The following is a 13,058-nucleotide window of genomic DNA, read 5'->3' on the forward strand; positions in this document are numbered from 1 at the left end:
ACACAGCATGAGAATCTGATGTAGCCAAATGGAAAAAAAAACAACCAACCGCACACGCTATAATAAGAGTGTTTTAGCTGCAATTGTGTTTGTTAATGTCACGGTGAACCTGAGGCCTTTTCATGCTAAACGCTGCTTCCAACATGGAAGCAAAAGATGGTGACTATTATAAGGACCTTGAATAATGGACAAGACAGCAGATGGGCACAGGCAGATGGGAAGCAGTATAACAAGGCAAATTCTATAGGTCAGCTTGCCTGGCACTTGTCCCTGTCCACTGAAAGCTTAACTGCAGTCGTGCTGCAGGTGGCTGTTTTCATTTGGGCAGTGGGTGGGTGAATTTCGCGTGTGGTTTTTTTTAACATATGCATTATTGGAATTGAAGGTATTAAAGCAAGTGGAGGGAGGATAAAGACAGAGCTCTGCAGATGCTTACAGGGAAAATTGAGGGCACAGATGATTTGAGATGTCATTTCTACCTTCCCCTGTAAAGATTTGTGCCAGCTTTAGTGGGTTGTATATACTCAGTAACAAAATAACTGTCTTCAGACCTTTTCAATTCATTCTTTCAGTCTACCCTCATTTTGGTGAAGTTCAACTCTCAGAGAATTTTATTGCATGAGATTTTGGTAATGGGGGTGAGCAGTATGTTACCTGTAAAACCATATGTTATGTAAAGAGGTATTCAATTTAAGATCCTTGTAGTATTAAACATGTACCTGATTTAACAACGATTGATCAGCTATTACTGTCATGAAAATCACATTTTTCCTTAGTAGTCTTTCTACAGCAGAACTCTTTAATATTCTTCCCTCTGTCACGTCCTTTTTGAATACATTGTTTTCTCCTGCCATGAGATGCTGACTCTTGAGGGAAAAATTATGCATCAGCTACATTGTTAATAAAAACCCACAACTGTCTTCTGCTATTTTGGACATGCACACACACCACCACATGTTCCAGCACAGGCTAATTTACAGAAATACTTCCACAAAATTTATCTTGGAACAAAATTAATGTGAATTTCCAAGTATAGTAAATAAAACATTTTTTCTTATCATCCTAAAATTGCTGTTTAAAAATTATTTTAAGAGTTTATTGTTAAATTTATTGAATTGAATATTGTTTAAACTGTATCTAGAAAAACAGTCTTTGTTTTATTAACTTCTGAGGACTTTTGGAATATTTTTTAGGTTTTTAATGGGCTTGATGGAAAGCTGTGGAAGAGGAACCTAGCCAGGGCCTACAATTACTCTGGTAACAAACACCAAGTTTAATGAAAGAGATGCAATGGTTTATGAAACGTGAAGGAAAGCTCACACAAGGTTGAAAACAACATACGTACAGTTCACATTATAAGTATGCCTGAAACTGAGCTATTTTCAGAGAAAGACTTCCTTGGGCTAAAGCTGAACCACGGATAAGTCCAGTCTATGAAATACTCCTCACACTGGCATTTTTGCTGGGATAGTTGCAGCCACTGGCAGCTGTTCAGCTCTGATAAATTTTTCCAATAATTTACACATATCACTATATAATTGCTATTTATAACCATAAATATTTGGTTTATTAATTTATAAAGCCTTTTCCAAACATTTACAGAGGACTCAATGTTCTGGGCTGAAATGTTATGATTTGACTATTTTTCTGAAATTATTAAAATATACTAATACTTTAATTCCAAACTCATTTATTCATTGAATTTGGGTGTTTCCCAATGAAGGTGTTGACAGTAAGTATAAAAAGCATTCACAAAAACATCTGTTGGGCTTTCTTTTGCGTTGTTTCTTCTTGGAAATTCAACTTCATGCAGACAATGAACTAGCTTTGCCTTTGTCCTGTTTTCCATTTTAAGTATTTTTTCCCTTGAAATGTCATGTTTCCAGTTTACATCATTTCTCTTTGTGATGCATCAGATTCCAATCTTTCCACAGCTGTGTAAGCTGTACAACAATGGAGTATAATTCACACTTTCTTTAGTTTAGAAAAAGGACGTTCTTCTGAAGCATTGAACACTGGATGTTTCATCCCACTAAACAAAAATTGTACAAATTCAGTTGAGGCATCGAGAAGCAGCCCCAGGAGAGAGCACTGACTGCACCTCACAGTGCTGCAGACAGAACATGTCCAAGGCCATAGGAGCTCCTTCTGATTCTTCACCCATGCTTTTATCTAGTGTTCACCATCTCTAAACATTTTTGCTACAAATGAAACCACCTTCTTTCTGCTCTTATCTGGCCTGCTTATAACTTGTCTAATAATGTTGTACTTGTAAGCCCCAGCCATTTCCTACAGTACTGCTGCCTCCTCTCATTAGTATTAATACTTTTTTTTTTGCCCTTCCATAAAGGCACTGTCTAGGAAAGATTTAAAGTTTCATTTCTTCAATATTTTAATTTTCGTCTTGTCCTGTCAAATTATTTGCATCCTTTCTCAGCTAGCTCCTTCCTCCCATTTCATGGCCATCATTTTTCCTCTAGCTCATATCAAAGAGGAAGGAATCTGGACAACTGTAGAGTGTGTCCCTGTTGAAATGCATCAGAGGCCCAAGTTTTCCTTTCCTGCACCTCCTCTTACTGCCACCTTCTTTCACACTGCCTAGCTTTTATTTAATTTCCCATTTATTTTTTTTTCTCTGTTAATGAAACTAAAGCTTTATACTAGTAACTAGAGCTTATCAAAAATAGAAAACCAGGAATATGGTAGGCTACTGCTATCTCTAAGCTGCCTATTCTTATCACCTTCAAGAGAAATCTTTAAGATTTTAAAAAAGTAAACACAAAGAAGTGGCATCATTTTCATTATGACAGAGATCAGAGAACCTTTTAAAATCTATTCAGAAGTGTATTTTGTGAAATGGATATATTTAGCCATTTAATAACTGCATATAGTTTTTAAAATACATTTATATCAAATACCTTATAAAATACCGAATAATTACCAACAAAGCAGACCATAGATCCACCTGGAATTATTGATAGGTGGTTACCACCACCCATTGGAAGACTCAGCTTCAGACACTTAAAATTTTGTCAAATTTCAATGATTTCAGAAAACAGTTAATTTGGGCAATGCCCCTCCCTAAAACCTCAAAAACATTGCTTAATCTATTTCATATACTAGGATTATACAGAAAGTTGCTTTCTTCATTAACATGGCTTTTTAATATTTAGAGTTTAGGTCTACCACGCAAGTTAAAATTAATATTTAATATTAAAATTAATATTAGGTAGCACTGCCCGCACAAACCTTACATTTGTTTTGGCCAAGAAATAGAAAGCTTGGCATAGTCAATTCCAGAGTTATCTCAGGTGAAGTTTTCAGTATTGATTGTGGAAGCATAAGATAACAATTACCCTGCTCAAGCCCATTTGAAACTTCCAGGATAGTCATGTACTGTCTGAAAGTTTAGGGGCTGTGGATTTTCAGAGTTCAGATCTGTTGCATTGTGACTGTAAAGAAGGGAACTGAAAACAATACTGTTCAATCTACCATTGTTCAGGAACACAAGATCAGAACTTTACCAACAGTGATTACTGAATATTGTATCTGTTTTGATAGATTTAGATTTCTCCATCATTCTGATTTTTACAGTTTTTTTCACAGCCAGTCCAAATAAAAATCTTTTATTATGCTTAAGCTTATTAGGGGCATAAATCTGAAGCACTTTTCTGATTAAATTTTATTCATCCTTCCATCCACCATGTCTGAATCTGGGGCAAACTGAAGTCTTAAGCAATGCAGCACACACAGTAAAGGAATGAACTGCTACTGAAAGCCTCTCGCTTTCTACTTGACTGTGTGCTCACCCCACAGCATAAGCCAGTCCATACCTGCCATCAGAAGAGATCACCTAGAACAGGCATTCTCTAGCACAAATTGGGATACTCCTGCCCTAATCATTAAACATGCTACTGACACCCATATTTTCTAGACCTCTTCCATTGTAGTGACACAACACCCTGCAAGGACACTGTATCTTCCTTTCCAAAAACACATTCACAGGTGCAAATATTATCCTTTTGTTGTTCATCTTCAAGTTGGCTAACTTGCCCACTTTGCAAATGTAGGATTAGGGGGAGGGAATGTTACACATTGACAACTCGAGCTAAAGTCAGTAGACGGAAAAAGTTATGTGCAGTCCATTAACAAGCACTGTAAGCATAGCTGATAAAATTCTTTCTTATGTATACTGCACTAGCTATTTAATCTGCTAAACTGAAAGAAAAGATAAGAAAGTGGTTAGCACAGTGCCATGTTATGAAAAAGTATTTCCCAGCAGGGAAAACAGAAAGCAGGGCAAGCAACTACATGCCCTATAATTGTACACTTTGCACAGATTTGTACTGAAAACTGCTTGTTTTTGGATCCCTCTAGATTATACAACAGCAAATTTGAAAAAATGGCATGATTTCCTCTCCTACAAAGCTAACCCCCAGCTGCAAAACGTGACTGTTTTTTGTAGTATGGGATTGTATTTTGTAATGTGAAGGGAAAGGCCCCAGTTCAGTTATCAAAAATGTTTTTTGCTCTTTCTCTGCTGATACTGCTGCAGCTGTGCTGAGGCATTCTGGAGTAAGTTTTATGTGTGAGGCTGGTTGACTTCCTCTTGTTGGAAAGGCATTGAATAGCAATAAAGCAGAGCTTTGTAGATGTCTGCCCACACAGTGACTACAGCTTCTCTCTTTTGCAGCAGGAGAAACTATAATGATGGCTGTCATGTTTGAGTTTTAAGGAGTATGTTTTACTTAGTGTAAAACTGATCCCAGCACACATTAGATTCTCCTGTAGAGACATATCTACATTCTGTGATTTACTCTCAAATTGCACTGAATTCAAGCGCTAGGTGGTCACAAATTGCATGTAATAGAAATCTTAGCCTTTTACAGATTTTCTCTTCAAGGATTATGCTATAGTAAACAAAATCATATTGTCACTAGGTTTTATGTATTTTAATACCCCTTTTATGACAAAAATTAACTTGGAAGGTAAAATCCTATGATTTTATAAAGAATAATAAAAAAGTTATTAAATTGTGGGTGCCAGGCGATTATTCTTGTTAGTAGGTACACTAAATCTGTCTTTACGTTCTAAGCCTGGTTTCTTTTCCAATTACCCTTTTTGGAGACTTTCACTCTGGTACTTGTGAATCTTCATTATTAAAACTGAACAAAAGCATTATTCCTCTTTTTTTTTTTTTCTTTCATAACAAAAATGCAGAAGGACTTTGAGCTGGACAGCCTTGTCTGTTACATTTGTTTCCAGGTTCAGTACGACAGGAAGTCAGATATTTCACATGTCTGGAATAAAGATGATTTGTCCAAATGTCTGGAGAACTGTCATTCAAACCAAACCAGTACTTCAACATGCTGCAGATAATGGATTGAGAAAACGGATGGAGACACAGATGGGCAGAACTTCCTCTGGCACTGAGCTGAGTGAGGGCTGTTATTTTAAAAGCATCTCCACTGAAATAGAGGAAGTGTTGTGCTGGTCATCCCAGAGAGAAGTCCCAGTTCTGAGGCACACACAATGTAAGAACCAAGGTGTAATAAGTAAAAAAGGAAAGGTGAGAAGGACAGAAGTTCATAGTAGGTAGTCCTGTACATACTAATTTCTGTCTCTCTTGATGTTAACTTTCCATCTGCCCACAGAAACCTCTAAAACACTCTATCATGTGTTGTAAAAAGAGGGATAGAGATGGATCAAATTTATGTATATCTCTGTGTGTGCATGCATCTGTAAGTAATTACTGAGAATACAGACACTTTAATTTGTTTAAGTGAAGAGGTATTTATACACAGGCTTGTTTTCTACTCATTCATTTGTAAATTAACTGTACACAGCAGGCATGTTTTCTCTACTGATGAAGTGAAAAGCAGAAACATGGTAATGTTCTTAACAGCACTTAAACACATCAAATATTTTTGACAAACTTTTTCCATTAGCTGGAATGTTCAAGTTAGAAGAAAAAGAAGAGCAAAATCTCCTTTTATCATAGGACTTCCTTGACCTATATTGCAGCAGTACATGAAATGTGTTTGAAATAACTTGCGAGATGATCAGTTTCACAGAAAACTGGGTTGTCAGAGACAAAGATTAGACAGGGACAAAAAAATAGAAAACTGAGAAAATGAGTTTGGTAGCCTGCTACAGTCATCTTCATGGACCCATGCTACTACAACTGCTATTCAATGTTTTCCTGCAAACAGGGTATTGGTGGTGCCATAAAAATTATGCTCACCTCTTGAACAATGCTTTAGAATCTGAAGACAAATATTTAGGTCAAAAATTTGGAACAAAAATTCTTGTTTGATCACTGATAGGATATTTTTGCTCTAAAATACAATAATTCAGCTCTTTAAATGCCAGTATTTCTGTAAACAACTGCTTTTTTTTCTCATTCAGGCAAGGACATAGCGTAATTGCAAGGACTGCCAATATCTATTATACTGTCATTCATCCACTGCTGATTCATCCAGTAGGTAATCATAATTTACCAGTAGAAAGATTTTCTTTACAATGCTTTAATACCCACAGCTAGTAAGAAACTGTGAGTTCTGACAATCTTTCTGAACAGGGTCTGTCCCCTTGTGGCTGCAGAACACCATCCCAATTCTCAAGGTCCATTGAGAAAGCAAAACTGCAATTTTTTTAAGAGTCAGAAATGGTGGATTTTAGCTGCCCCTTTCACAGGTATTTGCTGAAGAAGGACACGTTGAGCCATTTTTCTAAATATTTGGCAGAGATCTTCCAAAGTTTAGCCACCCTGCCCATATAGAAAATTCCTAACTAGGAATTCTAGTCTAACTTTGAAATATATTGACTGCTAACACATAGCTCCCAGTCTGTGACAGTTCTCAGCATCTGCAGGTAATGGTGTTCTGTTTGCCTATATAAACAGTCTCACATTACTAAAACAAATACTTGCTGAGACAATGCTTGTGTATCAGAGTCTTCTAGGGAAAAAAAAGTATCAAGAACCTGTGTGATTCTGCTCATAAAAATAGGGTAAGCATTGTGTTGTTTTTTTTAAGGACTCACGCATCATAAGAGGTTTTGTGAAAATACAGCAACCTCCTAAGTCCTTATAATCAAGACTTGATTCTAAGACTTAAAAGAAACTATTATCATCTGGAATTAACTGATGGTCCATTCATGAAAAATTTCAAATGAGTTCTTAATTAGGTCTAGATTATGTTTGCTCTGCATGTAGGGCTTGATATTGTTAATCTTGCATCAGCAATCTCCACTGTCTCAGTGATGGCTCCTCATTACAACATTTGCCATTTTCAATTCTTGAAAGCAAATAGCTATTCTTTCATCTTAATTTAATAGTGTTCCATGAATTTTAATTAAACCTTTCCATGAGTTCATATGATGTTGGTCATTGTGAGGCTATTGCACACAAACTATAGTTTTCCTACTAAGTCTAATCCATTGGCCAACAAGGTCAATTGCTTCTCATTAAGAATAATAAATGGCAATTCTAGTATAAAAGTACATATGAAAGACTGTGCAAATTCTGCTCTCCTTCCATTGCCTTTCTATGATTTGCATAAAGGAACATTTCATACTTGACTCAAGCAATTTTTTCATGGACAGCTAATGTTAAAAAAAAAATTCAAGATTAATTTTCCTGTGACATTTGTTCTCATACTGTCTTTTATTCAGACAGAATTCTTTACAGTGGCCCAAAGACCAGCGGTGGAATAGCATGTGGAGTATTTAAAAAGAAGATGACATTTTTCTTTTCTCCCTGCAAAAGGAAGCACAAAAAAGACAAAATGACACATGCTTTGTAGATGTGGGCACATTGCTGCTGAACATATGCACTTGCTTTCATCATTAAGTGTTTCCAGGAGCTGGCATTCATTAGCACAAGAGCTACAAGGAACAAATCAGAATGTCTTCATTTCTAGCTACTAGTGCCGTCCAGTGATTTCAGTGTTTTTTACAGAAGTTTAATTTGTCACTGTAATTGAGCATACTGACATCTGCTTACATATAAAAATCCTGGAACAACAGGGGAAACTACAAACTGGACAGGACTGAGATGTTCAACACACCCAGACAAAGATGTTGCAGCTATGCCAGGTAACACAGCTATACAAGGGCAGTAATTTCTTAAATTTTTTTTCCCTGTACAAGGGCAGTAATTTCTTAAATTTTTTTTTCCCCCACATACTGTATGACAATGCACACTATGCAACTGTGAGTCTCCTCAAACCTTCATGGACATTCAGGCCTCAACAGAGTAAGTATGCATAACTGAATGTAGAAACACATACATATATATAAAAACATATATTTTTTTGTATGCACGTCTGTATGCAAAGATGTTCGTGTGTGTAAATATATGAACTGCCCGAAGGGTAATTATTCTAGCTCAAACCTACATATAATATGAAAGAATGCAAGATTTGAGTTGTAATCTGGTTACCATAATTTATTCATCTGCCTTCTGAGGGTGTGATCAGATGAGATTTTTGGATCTAATTTTCCCCTGAGATTTTTATGCAAGAAAAGACAGAGATGACCACCCGAACTCTGACATTGAGTATTGTCTCTTAAAGTTGTTAAATATTGGTTTCTTTTTTCATGCTTTTTATGAAAGTTACCATTTAAAAGTACACAAATGTGAAGTAGCAAACTCATTTAGTATCTTCCTCAAATTTCCAAGAAAAGAAGTGGTACCTTTTTGCCAGTGAAGTGTGAGGAGAGAGATGATTCAAAGCAGTATTTCCTGTATCCTTAACACAAAATTCCCAGATTTTGAATTGCTCATAATGGTGCTTCTCCGCCTCTTCATTTCCTCTGCAAACCTTCCTTCCTTCTGTGACCTTTTCTAAGTCACACTCCAGCATTTTATCTGCACAGTAGTGTTCACACATTCAATAGAGGCTAATGTTGTAAACTTTTCACTTTCCACTGTAAGGAATTAGGAAGTTAGGATGTACATTTTGTACAATGGAAATATTTATACAAATAACTGTTTATTCATGAAAACATAGAATTTCTAATCTGGCCCAAAACACTTCTCCATCTTTGGAGATGAACAGCAAGACAAAAAAAGGTTTACATAATGAGAAATTGGTGTATAGTTATAAACCTCTATTTACAGAGGTTTAAACATGGTGCAGGTGCAACAGAGGTGCTAATCACCAATGAACTTAAAAAAAAAAATACAAACTTACTTTGTGCTTTTGCATTTTTTAACTGAATGGAAACACTACTTAAAGTATTCAAGCTAGAGAACTGTCCCCAAATGCTGGATGAAACGCAAAAGGCAGTTCCCGTTCCTCTGAACTCCAAACAGCCCAACTCCCGGGGGTTGTGCTCTGGAGCTTCATTCCACGAAGGTGGCAGAAGTTTGCTTGTGCCTAGCGCTAAGGTCACAGCGGATCCTGGGCTCCAGGATGCCCATCGGACAGCGTGGGATTCCCTTTGAACAGCGAGATGTGCCGCGGGCCGCAGACCAAGAAGAGCACGGTGATACCGGGTCTCTGTTGCGGGTGTGTGACTTTGAGTCTAAGGTCAAAGTCACTGACTTGGCTATCACTCCCACCACCCCCCGGGCATCAGATTTATCAGGATCCCAGTAAACCCAGTTACAGGAAGAAGTCCCCGGCTCAGGGCAGCCGGGCCCGGGAGGGCAGGGCAGGGCAGGCAGGCAGGCAGGTAGGTAGGTAAGTAAGTAAGTAAGTAAGTAGCTAAGTAGCTAGGTAGGTAGGTTGGTTGGTTGGTTGCCACCGCTCGCCTCGCAGAGGCCGTGGCCAGACGCAGCTCCCAGTGGTCCAGAGCCGCTCGCATCCTTTTCTCAGCTGGAACCCCGCGGGGGTAACGGGGCCCCCGGGGTCCCTGCCCTGCCCTTCCCTGCCCGCCTCCGCCGGCGGGAGCTCTCTCCCGCTGCTCCTTCCTGGTTGCCGGCGGTGCCAAGGCGGGCGGGGCGCGGCTCCGGGCGCACCTCCCGCGCAGGTACCGCGGGACCGCCGCCGGGCTTCCAAGGGGAGGGCTGGGGTCAGCAAGGAGCAAGGCTGCCAGCCGCACAGCGCCGACACCGAGCGGGGGCAGCTCCCGGCTCGCCCGCCGGAGGAGGCGCGGCTGTGTGGCGGCGGGAGGGACCCAGGCGCGCTCCTGAACGCGGCGCGGAGGTTCCCTCCTTCCTGCTCCATCCCTGCCTCTCCCCTCACCTGGCCGCCGCTCCCGGTGCGCGCTGCCCCATCGCACCTGGGCTGCCCCCGCCCCTGCGTGCAGCCCCTGGAGCGCCGCAGCCCAGGAGGACACGCTGGGTGCGTTGTGATTAACTCCTTTTATTTAATTATTACTATTATTATTTTTAGAGGTTTTTCTTTTCTTCTCTCCGGGTGGCTTCGCGGAGGGGAGGGGAGAGGGGCGGCCGGGGCCTCCCCACCGCCGGCGGCTCCGGGCTGTGCCCGCCCCGCACGCCGCGCTCCGCTCCGCCGTGTTTGTTGTTGTTGTGCTCCGGGGAGGGAGGCGGCAGAGCGAGCAGCTCCCCAGGGCGGCGGAGGGCGGGCAGCCTTTCGCCGTGTTTCCCTTCCTCTTGGCCGCGTGAGCCCGCGTCCCGTGCTCCGCGGCGGGGCAGCGCAGGGGCTCGGCGGAGGACGTGCGGGACACCTAGGCAGGTGGCGGTAGGTGGCCCCGGGCTCCCTCGGGGAGGGATCCCGCCCGCGGGACAGGTGCCCGAGGAGCGGGCGAGCGGTGCTGGGGAGGGCAGGCGCTGCTGCCCGGCCCCGCAGGTGTCGGCGAGGGGCGCGGGGCTGCCGCTCCGTCGGGGCGGCCGTGCCTTACATAAGCGGGCGGGAGGACGGGGAGTCCGTGCCGTGCCTTCCGGTTTCACATCGCCGCCGTGCCCGGAGCCTTACACCGACACGGACAGCTTCTCCTTTTTTGTTGTTTTGTTTTGTTCATTTTTTCCCTCCACTTCACGGGACCACAGGCGCTGGCGGAGAGCTGAGGAGCGGGGCAGGCGCTGTCCTCGCCGCTGGCCCCGGCGCGGCTCTCGCAGGGATTTCCTTAAGTTTCCGTGGGGAAGGTGTGCACGGGGCCGCGGAGACTCCGAGGTGCCGCTGGGACGCTCCTGCCAGCGCCCGGGAGCCGGCACCTTCTCCGCCCTGACCCGCTGGGCTCGGCTCGAAGTTGCCGTGCTCCTGATGCGTGCCAGGCTGTGCCAGGGCTGGGCGCTCGCTGGGAGGCTTGGAGGTGTTTGAGGTAACTGTCTCCGTGTGGGATGAGCTGTGGCCGTAGCAGAGGCTGTATTTCTAGTGCCTTTGTACACTTGTGGGGACTTTTGAAAAATCGCTGCGTGATTTGCCTTGGGAAGAATGTAAACATGCAATTTTGTAATTTTAAGTAGGTCCATCTTGATAGTATTTCCTGTGTGCACTGCCTTTGCCCTTAAGTATGTCAGATGCTGTGTTTGAATTAAAGTTAGTTGAGATACTATGAAGACATTGGGAAAATAATGAATTCTTGCAGAAAACTGAAGTTTTCCCCCTCTTCAGTGGAAGTCGAATTGAGTCTCAGGTGATCAGGAGTGATAGCATGTATATTGTACTGGTTTATTTCTATTATATCCATTAATCATTTTTAAAGAGCTTAGACTAATATAATTTTGTTGGTGTGGAGTACTGCCAGTTAACAGATACAAACAAGTTAACCTGTAGATTGTGGGTGGTTGTGTATAAAGGCTTGAAACGCCTGGCTGGAAGGATGATGAAGTGCTCCCTGTCAGTCAAGGTAAATAACAACAGAGTAAGAGAATAGTCTTGGTTTATGTTGATGATTTGATTACTCTTGGCACTCAAGTAGGAAACAGTTCTCTAAAATCTTTAAACAGTCTTAGGGCAGTTAGTAATTACTGGTATAAATCCATCAAAGCTCTTGAGCATCGTGGATTGTGGGTTACATTGGCTCTGTCTGTCATGGATTGCATTCTGGATTATTGTAAAGAGCACCAATGGGAGCATTACCAATGCCATACCAGGCTATACCCAAGTTTCTACTGGTAAGAGCCTAGAGAGGACCAGGAAAGGAAAAGCTTGCATTGATGCTTCCCTAGAATATTCGCTCCAGGCAGCTGTGGCTAAACCACTCCCATGGGTAGAAGTGTCGCCTTTGTTCTTGACCAACACAAAGTTTGTTGTTCCTTCTTTGATTCTATACAGTAGTTTTTTTCAGTCTCTGAGGAAACAGGTAACCAGATGAAGCATTCTACAGACATTATTAATTACTGATAAGATGGTCAGAGGGCAAGTTTTTGTTTGCAAAGGCCCATGTACAGGAGTTATATTGAGGGATATTAATTTTCCAAGTGCTGTTCATGCATTAGGCTCTGAGATAATACATTTAAAATAAAGCTTGATATTTGTAATGAAAAGAAAAAGGCAAAGCATGGTGTCTTAATGGAATGGATTCAAATTATTTTTCACTGAGTTGGGAGAAAGCCATGAATACAATGTATAGTCAGCTTCACTGAATTTGTAAGTAGAGAATTAAGAACAGAAATTGAGTTTATGCCATTATGCTGAATAATATTCACAGACTTTCAAAGACCCTGTTCTATCATAATAGTTAATATAAATAATGTAGTGAATGTTACAGTCACTATTGGGGTGATAAATTTCAGCTCACCGCAGGCTCTTAATGATAAAAATTGGAGCATGTTAATTAAAAATAGTTTCATATTTATAATTGTTTAATTTTGTGCATTTATGAAAAATTACATGACAGAATTGTTCTTACATTGGGATTTGTTTCTCATTATGCCAGCTCCCATATGACACCTAGAGCCTTACAACCTTGTTAAAGACAAGCGTGTCAGAATTCTGGAAATAATCAACTCAGAGTATCCTGCACATGCAGGGTAGGATTATAACTGTTTTCAAGTCTTGAGAGCAACCAAGATGACACTGGTCACCCTCTTAATCAATAGGATAAGTGGGACATGCTTCCAGTTCTTTTCAGTTCTGAAAGTTTGAGAAGATGAGTGTTCATGGGGTGTTATATTACATGCGAAGGTCCATGGAGTGGTACTG

General features: G+C 41.1%; 1 protein-coding gene across 8 annotated transcripts in view; it reads left to right on the forward strand.

Annotated features, from left to right (window-relative positions):
- Positions 1–10,063: 10,063 nt before the first annotated feature.
- The window catches only part of LOC120503030 (myelin basic protein), a 110,385-nt gene continuing 107,390 nt past the window's right edge, over positions 10,064–13,058 (forward strand). For 2 of the 8 annotated variants that reach the window (XM_039711142.1, XM_039711146.1), the window contains exon 1: positions 10,447–10,652. The gene's annotated coding sequence lies outside the window, so the exon portion shown is untranslated. Of the gene's footprint in view, positions 10,293–10,414; positions 10,653–11,113; positions 11,233–13,058 lie in introns of those variants that run through there. The other 6 variants (XM_039711143.1, XM_039711150.1, XM_039711147.1 and 3 more) reach the window with 6 other exon arrangements.

This window comes from Passer montanus, unplaced genomic scaffold (assembly GCF_014805655.1).
Source record: "Passer montanus isolate IOZ18808 unplaced genomic scaffold, ASM1480565v1 scaffold24, whole genome shotgun sequence".
Lineage (NCBI taxonomy): Eukaryota > Metazoa > Chordata > Aves > Passeriformes > Passeridae > Passer > Passer montanus.